Source organism: Rattus norvegicus, chromosome X (assembly GCF_036323735.1).
Source record: "Rattus norvegicus strain BN/NHsdMcwi chromosome X, GRCr8, whole genome shotgun sequence".
In the NCBI taxonomy this organism is placed as follows: Eukaryota; Metazoa; Chordata; class Mammalia; order Rodentia; family Muridae; genus Rattus; species Rattus norvegicus.
The window spans coordinates 118,003,064-118,017,775 of NC_086039.1; positions in this window are offsets into that span (position 1 = coordinate 118,003,064).

Consider the following 14,712-nt stretch of genomic DNA (forward strand, 5'->3'; position numbering starts at 1 on the left):
GATCTTAACAGCTGTGACCACAGAATTGGAACGTAGTGTACTTATCATTTTGTAGAAAGCTGAAGACTACAGGCATTGCTCATCAGAATTCAAGCAATAGTCAAGCAGTGAGAAGTTGAGGCAGGACCAGTCTTAGGGAAGCAAAGGAAACTGCTGTGCGGCTGTGTCTGCAAGGCCAGTGCCATGTTCAGAATAGCATTTTACATCACTTTCTCATCTTCCAGCTCTTATACTCTCTATTCCCAAGTGTTCCTTGCATCTTTCATTTTAATGATATACATTTTTTGACTTTTTATTGGATTTTTTAAAATTTAGATTTCAAATGTTATTACCTTTCCCGGTTTCCAGTCCATGAGCCCTATATCCCATCCCCTCTCCCCCATCTTCTATGAGGGTTTTGCCCCTCCCTAATCGATCCCCCCTTCATGAACCCTGCCCTAACATTCCCCTACGCTGGGTGGTCCAACATTGGCAGGGCCAAGGGCTTCGTCTCCCATTGGTGCCCAACAAAGGCATCCACTGCTACATATGCAGCTGGAGCCATAGGTCAGTCCATGTGCAGTCTTTAGGTAGTGGTTTAGTCACTGGTTGGCTGGTATTGTTGTTCTTATGGGGTTACAAGACCATTTAGCTCCTTCAATCCTTTCTCTAGCTCCTCCAGTGGGGACCCAATTCTCAGTTCAATGGTTGGCTGCTAGCATTTGCCTCTGTATTTGTCATGCTCTGGCAGAGGCTCTCAGGAGACAGCTATATCAGACTCCTGTCAGCAAGCACTTCTTGGCTCATCAATATGGTCTAAGTTTGATGGTTGTGTGTGTGTGTGTGTGTGTGTGTGTGTATGTATATATATATAATTTTATATATATATATATATATATATATATATATATATATATATATATATATAGGCTGGATCACCATGTGGGGCAGGCTCTAAATGGCCATTCTTTCATTCTCTATTCCAAACTTTGTCTCCATAACCCCTCCTATGACTATTTTTGTTACCCCTTTCAAGAAGGACAGAAGTATTCACACTTTGATGGTCCTTCTTCTTGAGCTTCATGTGGTCTGTGGATTGTATCTTGGGTAATTCAAGCTTTTGAGATAAGGGGAGTGTATGCCATGTGTGTTGTTTTGTGATTGGGTTACCTCACTCAAGATGATATTTTCTAGTTCCATCCATTTGCCTATGAATTTTAAAAAGTCATTGTTTTTGATAGCTAAGTAGTATTCCATTGTGTAGATGTACCACATTTTCTGTATCCATTCCTCTGTTGAAGGGCATCTGGGTTCTTTCCAGCTTCTGGCTATCATAACTAAGGCTGCTATGAACACAGTGGAGCACGTGTCTTTTTTATATGTTGGAACATCTTTTGGGTATATGCCAAGGAGAGATAAAGCTGGGTCCTCAGGTGGTACAGTGTCCAATTTTCTGAGAATCCTCCAGACTGATTTCCAGAGTGGTTGTACCAGCTTGCACTCCCACCAACAATGGCAGAGTGTTCCTCTTTCTTTACATCCTTGCCAGCATCTTTTGTCACCTGAGACTTTGATCTTAGCCATTCTGATTGGAGTGAGGTGGAATTTCAGGGTTGTTTTAATTTGCATTTCCCTGGTGACTAAGGATACTGAGCATTTCTTTTAGGTACTTTTCAGCCATTGGATATTCCTCAGATTAGAATTCTTTGCTTAGCCCTATACCTCATTTTTTTTAATAAGGTTATTTGACTCTCTGCAGTCTAACTTCTTGAGATCATTGGATGTTTTGAATATTATCCCTCTATTGATGTAGAATTGGTAAAGATCTTTGTCCAATGTGTTAGTTGCCATTTTGACTGAATGACAGTGTCCTTTGCCTTACAGAAGTTTTGCAATTTTATGAGGTCCCATTTGTCCCTTCTTAATCTTAAAGCATAAATTATGGGTGTTCTGTTCAGAAAAATTTCCCCAATGCCCATGTGTTCGAGGCTCTTCCCCACTTTTTCTTCTATGAGTTTGAGTGTATCTGGTTTGATAAGGAGGTCCTTGATCCACTTGGACTTAAGCTTTGTACATGGAGATAAGAATGGGTCAATTTGCATTCTTCTACATGTTGACCTTCAGTTGAGCCAGCATCATTTGTTGAAAATGCTATCTTTTTTTTCACTGGATGCTTTTAGCTCCTTTGTCAAAGATCAAGTAACTAGTGGGTTTATTTCTGGGTCTTCACTTATATTCCATTGATCTACCTGCCTGTCTCTGTAAATACCATACAGTATTTATCACTATTGCACTGTAATACTCCTTGAGGTCAGGGATGGTGATTCCCCCAGAAGATATTTGATTTTTGAGGAGAGTTTACACTATCCTAGGTTTTTTGTTATTCCAAATGAATTTGAAAATTGCTCTTTCTAACTCTATGAAGAATTGAGTTAGAATTTTGATGGGGATTGCATTGAATCTGTACATTGCTTTTGGCAAAATGGCCATTTTTACTATATTAATCCTCACAATCCATGAACATGGGAGGTCTTTCCATTTTCTGAGATCTTCTATTTCTTTCTTCAGAGACTTGAACTTCTTGTCCTACAAAACTTTCACTTGCTTGGTTACAGTCACACTGAGGTATTTAATGTTATTTGTTTCTATTGTGAAGGGTGTCATTTACTTAATTTCTTTCTTAGCCTGTTTTCCTTTGAGTAGAGGAAGGCTACTGATTTGAGTTAATTTTATGTCTAGCCGCTTTGCTGAAGTTGTTTATCAGGCTTAATAGTTCTCTGGTGGAACTTTTGGGGTCACTTAAATATACTATCATATTGTCTGCAAATAGTGATATTTTGACTTCTTCCTTCCCAATTTGTATCCAAATGATCTCCTTTTGTTGTCTGATTGCTCTGGCTAGGACTTTAAGTACTATATTGAATAAGTAGGGAGAGAATGGGCAGCCTTATCTATTCTCTGATTTTACTAGGATTAGTTCAAGTTTCTCTCCACTTAATTTGATGGTGGCTACTTGTTTGCTGTATGCTGTTTTTAATGTGCTTATGTATGGGTCTTGAATTCCTGATCTTTCCAAGACTTTTAACATGAATGGGTGTTGAATTTTGTCAAGTGCTTTTTCAGTATCTCATGAGATGATCACAGTTTTTTTTTCCTTTGAATTTGTTTACATAGTGGATGATGTAGATGGATTTCCATATATTGTCCCATCCCTGCATTCCTGGGATGAAGCTTACTTGATCATGATGGATGATTATTTTGATGTGCTCTTGGATTCAATTTGTAAGAATTTTATTGAGTATTTTTGCATTGATATTCATAAGGGAAATTGTTGTGAAGTTCTCTATTTTTCTTGAGTCTTTGTGTGGTTTAGTTATAAGTGAAATTGTGGCTTCATAGAAGGAATTGGGTAGTGCTCCTTCTGTTTATATTTTGTGGAATAGTTCGGACAGTATTGATATTAGGTCTCCTATGAAGATCTGATAGAATTGTGCACTAAACCCATCTGGTCCTGGGTTTCTTTTGGTTGAGAGACTTTTAATAACTGCTTGTGTTCCTTTAGAAGTTATAGGATGGTTAAATGGTTTATCTAATCCTGATTTAACTTTGGTACCTTTTATCTGTCTAGAAAATTATTTATTTCATTGAGATTTTCCAGTTCTGTTGTAGTATGCTGTTGTAGTAGGATCTGATGACTTTTTGAATTTCCTCAGATTCTGTTGTTATGTCTCCCTTTTCATTTCTGAGTTTGTTAATTGGGATACTCTCTCTGTGCCCTCTGGTTAGTCTGGCTAAGAGTGTATCTATCTTGTTGATTTTCTCAAAGAACCAGCTCCTGGTTTTGTTGATTCTTTCTACAGTTCTTTTTGTTTCTTCTTGGTTGATTTCAGGTTCTTTTGTGATTATTTCCTGCCATCTCCTCCTCTTGGCTGTATTTGCATCTTTTTGTTCTAAAGCTTTAACCTGTGCTCTCAAGATGCTAATGTATGTTCTCTCTAATTTCTTTTTGGAGCCACTCAGAGCTCTAAGTTTTCCTCTTAGTGCAGCTTTCATTGTGTCCCATAAGTTTGGGTATGTTCTGCCTTATTTTTCATTAAATTCTAAACAATCTCTAATATCTTTCTTTACTTCTTCCTTGACGAAATTATTATCATTGAGTAGAGCGTTGATCAACTTCCATGTGTATGTGGGCTTTCTGTCATTTTGATTATTATTGAAGACCAGCTTTAGCCTGTGATGATCTGATAGGATACATGGCAATATTTCAAACATCTTGTATCTGTTGAAGCCTGTGTGTGACCAATTATATTGTCAGTTTTGCAGAAGGTACCATGACGTGCTGAGAAGAAGGTATATCCTTTTGTTTTAGGATAGAATGTTCTATAAATATCAGTTAAACCCATTTGGTTCATGACTTCTCTTAGTTTCACTGTGTTTCTGTTTAGTTTCTGATTCCATGATCTGTCTATTGATGACAGTGGGATATTTAAAATTCCCACTATTATTGTGTGAGGTGCAATGTGTGCTTTGAGCTTTATAGGTTTCTTTTATGAATGTAGTTGCCCTTGAATTTGGAGCATAGATAGTCAGGATTGAGAGCTCATCTTGGTGGATTTTTTCTTTGATGAATATGAAGTATCCTTCCTTATGTTTCTTGATAACTTTTGGTTGAAAGTCAATTTTATTCCATATTAGAATGTCTACTCCAGCTTGTTTCTTGGGATCATTTGCTTAGAAAATTGTTTTCCAGACTTTTACTCTGAAGTAGTTTCTGCCTTTGTCACTGAGGTGTGTTGCCTGCATGCAACAAATTTCTGGGTCCTCTTTCCATATCTAGTCTGTTAGTCTATGTCTTTTTATTGGGAAATTGGGTCCACTGATATTAACAGATATTAAGGAATAGTGATTATTGTTTCCTGTTATTTTTGTTGTTAGATGTGGATTATGCTTGTGTCATTCTCTTCTTTGAACTTCTTTGCAGAAGATGACTTTCTGGCTTTTTCTAGAGTGTAGTTTCCCTCCCGGTGTTGGAGTTTTTCATCTACTATCCTTTGTAAGGCCGATTTGTAGAAGTATATTGTGTAAATTTGGTTTTGTCATTGAATATCTTGGTTTGTCCATCTATGTTAATTGTGAGTTTTGCTGGATATAGGAGCCTGGGCTGGCATTTGTGTATTCTTGCTGTCTATATGACATCTGATCAGCATCTTCTGGCTTTCATAGTCTCTGGTGAGAAGTCTGGTTTAATTCTGATAGGTCTGCCTTTACATGTTACTTGACCTTTTCCCCTTACTGCTTTTAATAGTCTTTCTTTGTTTTGTACATTTGTTGTTTTGACTATTATATGATGGGAGGAATTTCTTTTCTGATCCAATCTATTTGGAATTCTGTAGACTTCTTGTATGTTCATGGGCATCTCTTTCTTTAGGTCAGGGAAGGTTTCTTCTATAATTTTGCTGAAGATATTTAGTGATCTGTTAATTTGGGATTCTTTGTTCTCTTCTATACCTATTATTCTTAGGTTTGATCTTCTCATTGTGTCCTGAATTTCCTGGATGTTTTGTGTTAGGAACTTTTTGCATTTTATATTTTCTTTAACAGTTCTGTCAAAGTTTTCTATGATATTTTCTTCCCCTGAATTCTCTCTTCTGTCTCGTATATTCTGTTGGCGATGCTTGAGTCTATGACTCCTGAACATTTTCATAGGTTTTCTATCTCCAGGGTTATATCACTTTGTGATTTCTTTATTGTTTCTATTTCGATTTTTAAATTCTGTTTGATTGTGTTTTCCTATAATTCTTTAAGGGATTTTTATGTTTTCTCTTTAAGGGCTTCTACTTGTTTACCTGTGTTTTCCTGTATTTCTTTAAGGGAGTTACTATGTACTTCTTAAAGTCCTGTATCATCATCATGAGATGTGATTTTAAATCCAAATCTTGCTTTTCCAGTGTGTTGAGATATCCAGTATTTGCTTTGGTAGGTGAACTGAGCTCCAATGATGACAAGTAGTCTTGGTTTCTGTTGCTTAAGTTCCTGTGCTTGCCTATCACCATCAGGTTGTCTCTGGCATTATCTTTTCTTGCTATCTCTGACTGTGGCTTGACTCTCTTGTAAGCCTGTGTGTCAGTACTCCTGTAGACCTGTTTTCCTTCAGCCATATCTGGGTACAGAGAACTGTGCAACCTGGTCTGCTCTGGGTGCAGGCAGAAACCAGAAGTGTCCTGTCCCAGACTGCTCCTGGGTTTGTGTGTCCCGAGGCCTCCAGTCTGTACCCCCCGAATATGTGCCCCAGAGAGGTGACCTCAATTTTACAAAGCTAAAACTTTGTAGCAGACACATGGTAGCCAAATTGACTCAGCTTCTATACCAGGTTTCATGTGGCCTCCTGGCAAGTCTCCAAGTCAACGCCCACACACACAATAAATACTGAAGCACAATTCTTTGGGGGTGGGCTTGTCAGTACTCACCCAAGTGAGTGCAGTGCCCCCTCAAAGATAGTGTGGGTGAATTTCTAAATCCTTGAGGAAGGCATGTCTAAGTCAGCTGTCCCTTGAAGCCTCTCTCCAAGTTTTGTCACTGAAAGGCAGAAGCTGGCTTTTGGGTGCCAGAGGCAGACCACAGAACTGTTCAGTGGCTGAAGTTTCCAGAGGATGTTAGGGGCAGCTTGGTTAACAAAAGCCATGTTCATAGCTGACTGATACTCTCTGGCTCCTGGGTCAAAAGCAGTGTAGGTCCTATAGGCTTCAAAAAGTCATTCTAGGTATGCCTTGGGGGCGCTCCTTCCTTTCCTGTATCAGCTGCCTCACCTTAGATAAATTTGTGGGCTCTCTGGTGGCCAGGGGGGGCAGCAGAATCTGGGGGTGGACCCAGAGCCTTCAACAGTGTTAAGTCTCAGTCAGGTCGAGTCAAAGGTAAGGCTGTATTGATATCAGCCTGGACATGAGTGGGCAGCCCATGTGCTCCTGGAACCAATTCCCAGGTGGCTCCCACAATCCTCCCTCTTTCGTCTGTGGAGAAGAGGACCTAGAGCAGTTGAGGTAAGTCGGCATGTTGAATCTAGAAAACCTTTGAGAGCTGAGGATCTTTCTAAAAATGAGTTCTGCAACTTCCAATTATAAAGATTATTATTGGTAAGTGACCCATATGTCATGAACTGTCTCCTCTGAGCATCTTGGCTGGAGTCCCATAGCTGGGAGACGTAAGGCCACAGTAGAGTTGGCCCTTTGAGCAGTACAAGCCAGAGTGTGAGGTAGATTCCAAGGGAAGACAGGAGAGTCAGGGAGAGTCAGTCAGGGACTGCTCCTCCCTCCACCTTTGCTGGCTGGCAGAGGCAATGGCAGCAGAGCCCCAGCAGGAAAGTAAATAGGGGAGCAGAGATCCTTCTTGGGAGCAGAAAGAAGGAGCAAGGCAGGGGTCCAATGCTGACCTGCCTTTAGAGGAAGAAGGGTGGTGAGCAGAAAAGCCCATGCATTTGGTCCTGGTGGCCCCAGGTCTCATAGACTAAACCTTCACCCTATAAATAATGAGGATATTAAAAGTCCCTTCTTCAGGCCACAGGTAGGCCATTCATGCTTGCAAAAGATGGTTAGTTTGCAGGGACAAACAACCAGACACAAGCCTTCTGTGACTCAACAAAAGTCTCTTAAAAAATGGTTCAGGACTAATACCAGTTGGGTGCTTTGTACCTGTTCCAACCTAGGAATCAAAGAAAAGTTTTTACAAGAGGAGAAAAATTACAAACAGGGTACACATGCACAGGCACACACAAATAGACACAGAAGGACATTTAGGACAAAAGAAAACAAAAACGAATAGCTGTCTTAGATGGTCTTCCTTTCACAGACCCAAAGCCTGTTAAGAAATTAGATGAAAACTATCAAGTTCTTTTGCTTCTGGTAGGGGGATAGGAGCATCCTTCGTTGCTCCTAGCCTTGTGACATAATACTCATCCTCTTTGTCCCTCTCAGCCTCCAGATTAAACCAGAAAAATAAACATAGATATGGGCAAGACAAAAGCCAACCAGGCGCCAGGAATTACTGATTGGGTAGGAAAACAACCCACTCAACTATTTGGGTCGGCAGTATCTAGAGATTCCCAAAATGAGTCCCTAAATTTAAGTGTCTATGGTTTGCCAAAAACTGATACCTTGAACTCAAATAATATGTAAACACAAAGAGTGTTTTATTCCGCAGAAGTCTAGCATACTGGTGTCTCCCCACTACCAAGATACAGGGACACCCAAATGAGCTTGCAGGTCAGATTTTAAAGCACTTTACGGAATTCTGGAATAGGTGACTTCTATATTAATCTGTTGGGTCCATCTCTAATGGACATTCCATTACTGGGGTGTGCAGGATGGAAACTTGCTGAGGAAGTAAGCCGAGGAAGTCTGAAAACAGCTTTTGACTCATTGTCCTTGCCTCAGGCCAGATGGCAGGGCAGCTTCTGAGGCCTGGACTTGTCTGGATTTGCCCAGTTCTTAGAAACAGAGTTTTAGGCCTCGTCTCCTTAACTGCCAATTTGAAGCCTGTCATGGAATCAGCTTAGTCTAACCTTCTCAGCATGATGGTTACAAGGTAACTAAATTTATTATAATTGGATTCAAGACTTCCTCCACAGGAGGAAATCTCATGATTGATGCTTAATTCTGGTTAAAAGCCAAAGCATGGCTGGGGAAGTCATAGGCCCAGGAATAGTTACTACTGTTATTTGGTCAAAGCAACTCCTTTTTGAAGTAGGAAGGAGTAATTGTAGCAATGAGTAATTTGTTAAAGTGATAAAATTAATGACTTTGAGTATGCAGCCCTAAATGACAAACCTATATTAATTCCCTGCAAAATTAGAGAACATGAGGAAGGAAACTGAAAAGAATGTATGAGCTTGTAGTGGCTTGACTATGAATGCCCCCCCCATATGTTCATGTATTTGAAGGCTTAGTCACCAGAAAGGTTTTAAAAAATTAGGAGGAGTTGCCTTGATGGAAGAAGTGTGTTGCTGGGTTTGAACATTCACAAAGTCCATGCTAGGCACAGGTTTTCTCTCCACATGCAGATCAGTAAAAGGATTCAGATACTACTCCAATATCTATCTTCATGCTGTCATGTTCTCCACCATGATGATGAGCTTCTGAAACTGTAAGCAAGCCCCAATTAATCCTTCTTCTTATAACCATTACCTTTACTTTGGGCATGGTATCTCTTTCCAGGAATAGAACAGTGACTAACACAGAGCTAGAAGATAGGCATGACATGGCTTTAACACTGATGGTATTGCAGTCATTGTGGTTACCTGTCCAAAACCAAGCCAGCCAAATTTTTGACATAGAGTTGGTAGAGGTTTTCTAGACTTCTCTTTTTACTAAGGAGAAATTGGTACTTAATAGTATATAAAGGATGGTTATTTTTAGAGGATTCAAGCACTTGTAAGTTTCCTCTGTACTAAATGATGGCCACATATAGACAGCATAAACTGAACATTTTGTAGGAGATAGACAGGGAATTTAATTAGAATAATAGAAAGTAGTTATGATCATATTTCATTGCATAATTGTATAAAATTCTCAATAAACAACATTGGAAGAGCCACAGTTAAAATCACTTCAATAAGGTTGTTAAGAAAAACCAGCCGGAAGGGATGTATCCTTCATGGATAGAATACACTGTTCTAAACAAAACTTCAACTGCCAGGTGTAGCCTACTTCCTTTTGACTTAATATTTCTGGGAGAATCCAAAGGCTCCTAAGAGAGTACAAGATCTTGGCTTTCCTTCTATTGTCTACGAGAAACAGATAAGTTCAAGTTCAATTTTCAATTATTCCTCATAAAAAGTGGCATTCCTCTTCCATGTCACCCTAACATATGCCTAATGTAATCTTACATAGAAGTCTTCATACTTGATTGGGTTTGTTGAGCTGTTTATAGTAATTTTATATAGACAATGTGTTTGAAGAGAGGAGCAAGGTTTTGCATCATCCACTCATGCATAAACTTCATGCCCCAATATCCCTTACTAGGTAGTAGATAGTGAACAAATGTTTGCTTAATAATTAAGATTTGCTATGTTTTAAATTTTTATGATACATGAGGTTGTGCTAAGATACCTAACCTTCATTTCTAGAGTAACTATTCTCTTCATCTTTCAAATACATTGAACTAATAATAAATGAATATTCACTGCAGGCCTAGAAAGATTTTCAATTCAAAACACAAATATTAATGAACAAAATGGGTCAAGTCCTGCTTCACATAGGTTGCCTTAAATTGGTGATGGAGTGGGTAGACATACATATTAAAATGTAAAATACCAACCAAAGGCTTTACAAATAATAGAGCTATAGTTCTATAATTACTCTATTAAGAGAACCAGGATTCTTTTTAAGTCCTTGTTATATTTTGTTAATTTCTATGAAATAGTCTTATCTCAAAGACCTACAGATACTTTTATTTACCAATGCATAAAACATCTATATTTAAATACTGACTACTTCTTGATATTAAAAATAAAGCTGATCTGTGCCCAGAAGCTGACCCTGTGCCACAGCCCTCCGCACCCCAATCCCACCCAAAGAAAATATGTCCCCAAGGAGTGTTGATGCACCCATGCTCACAGGCTAGCAATCTCACTGGAGAAACAATCTCCAGTCCAAGACAGACAGGCTAGTTAACACTAGAGATAAACAGATTTCGAGAGGCAAGCACAGGAACCTAAGCAATAGAAACCAATGCTACTTCGCAATCAGAACCCAGTTCTCCAACCACAGCAAACCCTGGAAACCAACACACTGAAAAGTACTACTCAAATCTAAAATAACATCTCATGATGATGATAGAAGACTTTAAGAAAAAAAAAAAACAGGGGGTTGGGGATTTAGCTCAGTGGTAGAGCGCTTGCCTAGGAAGCGCAAGGCCCTGGGTTCGGTCGGGGGGGGGGGGGGGGGGGGGCGAAGATTTAAGGGGTTGGGGATTTAGCTCAGCGGTAGAGCGCTTGCCTAGGAAGCACAAGGCCCTGGGTTCGGTCCCCAGCTCCGAAAAAAAAAAAAAAAGAAAAGAAAAAAAGAAAAAAAAAGAAAAAAAAACATAAATACTTCCCGGAAAGAAATACAGGAGAACACAGGTAAACAGGTAGAGGCTCTTAAAGAGAAAACACATAATCCCTGATATACAGGAAAACACAACCAGACTAGAATAGAATAGAAGAAAACTATCTAGGACCTAAAAATGGAAATAGAACCAATAAGAAATCCCAGAGGGAAACAACCTTGGAGATAGAAAACCTAGGAAAGGGATCAGGAGCCATAAATGCAAGCTTCACTTACAGAATACAAGAGATAGAGGAGAGAATCTCAGAAGCAAGATACCATAGAAAACATTGACACAACAGTCAACAGAAAATGAAAAATGCAAAAGCCTTCTAACCCAAAACATCCAGGAAATCCAGAACACAATAAAAAGACCAAATCTAAGAATAATAGATATAAAAGAGAGCAAAGATTGCCATCTCAAAGGACCAGTAAGTATCTTCAACAAAATTGTAGAAGAAAACTTCACTAACATAAAGAAAGAGATGCCCATAAACATATAAGAAGCCTACAGAATTCCAAATAGATTGGACCAGAAAAGAAATTCTTCCCATCACATAATAATCAAAACACCAAATGCACAGAACAAAGAAAGAATATTAAAAGGAGTAAGGGAAAAAGGCCAAACAACATATAAAGACAGACCTATCAGAATTACACCAGACCTCTGAACAGAGTAAAAGCCAGAAGATCCTGGGCAGATGTGCTACAGACCGTAAGAGAACACAAATGACAGCCCAGGCTACTATACTCAGCAAATCTCTCAATTACTATAGATGGACAAACTAATATATTCCATGATAAACACAAATTTAAACAGTGTCTTTCCACTACTATTCCTTCTACTAAGAATAATAGAAGGAAAAATCCAAAACATGAGGGGAACTACACTGAAGAAAGAGCAAGAAATTAATCTTCTCACAGCACACCCAAAAGAAGAGGACCATACAAACCTAATCTCACCTCTAACAACAAAAGTAACTGGAAGCAACAATTATTAGACCTTACTGTCTTTCAACATCAATGAACCCAACCCACCCCACCACCCCGCAAAAAGCAGAGTAACAGACTGGATATATAATCAGGACCCAGAATTTTGCTGTATACAGGAAAAATACCCCAGTGTCAAAGACAGACAGTACCTCAAAGTAAAGGGATAGAAAAAATATTCCAAGCAAATGGTTCCAAGAAACAAGGTGGAGTAGCTAGCCATTCTAATATTGAATAAAGTAGACTTCCAACCAAAACTTATCAAAAAAAGATGAGGAAGGACACTTCATACTCATCAAAGGATAAAACATCTAAAAAGCTAAACTCTCAATTCTGAACATCTGTGCCCCAAATGCAAGGCACTCACAGTTGTAAAAGAAACATTACAAAAGCTTACAGTGTACATTATGCCTCACATAATAATAGTGGGAGACTTCAATATCCCACTCTTATCAATGGACAGATCATGGAAACAGAAAATAAAAAGAGATACAATGAAACTAACATAAGTTATGAATCAAATGGATTTAAAAGATGTATAGAACATTTCACTCTAAACCAAATGAATATACCTTCTTCTCAGAACCTCATGGTATCTTTTCCAAAATTGACCATATAATCGGTCACAAAACAGGCCTCAACAGATAGAAGAAAATAGAATTAATACCATGCCTTCTATCAGATCACCATGCGTTAAAACTGGTCTTCGATAACAATAAAAACAACAAAAGCCCACATTCTCATGGAAATTGAGCAAATCACTATTCAATGATAACTTGATCAGGGAAGAAATAAAGAAAGAAATTAAAGACTTTTTAGAAGTTAATGAAAATGAAGGCACAACATACCCAAACTTACGTGACACAATGAAAGCAGTGCTAAGAGGAAAACTCATAGCCTTGGGTACCTCCATAAAGACACTGGAGAAAACATACACTAGCAACTTAACAGTACATCTGAAACAAAAAGAACAAAAGGGGAATCATCATCCCTGACCTCAAGCTGTACTACAGAGCAAGAGTGATAAAAACAACATTGTGTTGGTATAGAGACAGACAGGTAGATCAAAAGAATAAAATTGAAGATGTAGAATTAAACCCACATACCCGTGCATTAGCTGCATGCTACAAGCTTTCCATGGAGATCTCTGGCCCAGCTAGGTGCCCAGGAGAAGGGGAGAGAACTCGGACTGGGGGAGGAGGAACTGCGTCCTCTGCTGCTGGTTCTGCTCCGCCTCCATTTCTGCCACTGCAGCTTCATTTGGGTCTGGGCTGGGTCAGCAAGAGACATACTAGCTGTCAAGGGGTTCAGGGGAGCTTCTGGCTGCAATCTCAGGAGAGCAGATCTCTCCCCCAAGAGGCGGTGTTACAGCTCTTATGACCAAACCTCTCAGATGATGGAGTAATTCCTGCACACCTTTAATTCTTCTAAATAGGATTCTTAAGTACGGTTTCCAGATGGTCAGTGTCTGACAGCAGGTGCTTCTGTAGGTTTGGCCTGAGAGCTTAGGAATACCTCATCTACATATTTGCGGGCATGGCCCTGCTTCTATGTGACTGAACTGCCTTGAGCTTATGTGAACTGTAGACATGTCCTCACCTGTGGAAGAGGGGCTTGGGGCATTGCCCTACATGACTGATCTGTCTCAAACCTTTCTACAGAGTGATGTGGGGGACTGTAGCTATTGTGAGAGGGACCTAATCTCCTGGGATACTGGGAATGTTCCTGCCATCCCTCAGGGTCCCAGGGGATTCAACCTATCTTGAACAGGAATCAGAGTACCTTTCACAGCCTACTGCCCCACAATTCCACCTTTTCGTTTGATAAGGGAGAGGTATCATCAGAATAACTGTCTCCTATGTAGACAACAGTTTGATATTGAACCAAGACCTGATTGGTAGTGATCTTAGCAATGCTACTCATCAGCTGCTTTAGAAACTGAATGAGACAGGGTGCCAAGAGAAGCAAGGCTCAATGGCTAGTACGGGGCCAAGGAGGTGAAGAATCCAAGTTATCAAGGGGTTAGAGTACCAAGGGGAATAGGTGTTGGGAGTACCAAAGTCATTGAACCTAGTAATTGTTTCATGGGTTGTACAGTTTGAGGGTATTGACATTGGTATTAAACAGCATTAGATTAATCTAGCTAGACATCATGTTTTCCTTACTATCATGCAACTTCCCCGAGTTCAGTAGTCATTTGGCTTTGGCAGGGAAGTTCATCTGTAGCTGGAAGGGCCCAAGTCTGTCCTCTGTGATTCTCAGCTGTCATCTGTGTATCTCAGCATGTGTCTCAGGAGTCTTAAGTCAGATGAGGTGTCTGGTGGAAGGCATCTTTGTTGTCCCAGGCAGGTCCAAGGAGATGGCATTCGATCTCAACTAGATCTGTGGAAGCAGCACTGTAGGAAAATCATAGGGTGATCACAACAGAGGTGCAGAACCCCAGCAGGGGGATGTTTGCATAGGGTGAGTGGTATGTATTGAGCCTGTGAAGCTTTGCTTAAGAGAACATCATGGTCTGTTGTTATGATCCTAGAAAAGCAAGGGTGTTAGAGGAATTTTGTCTTGGTAAGCATCCTTTAAGTCTGCTTTGGATGACTGAGGGAGAAAATATCATGTTAATTATGTATCTGGGATAGGCAGTAACAGTTTGTCTGTGAAAGAAAAC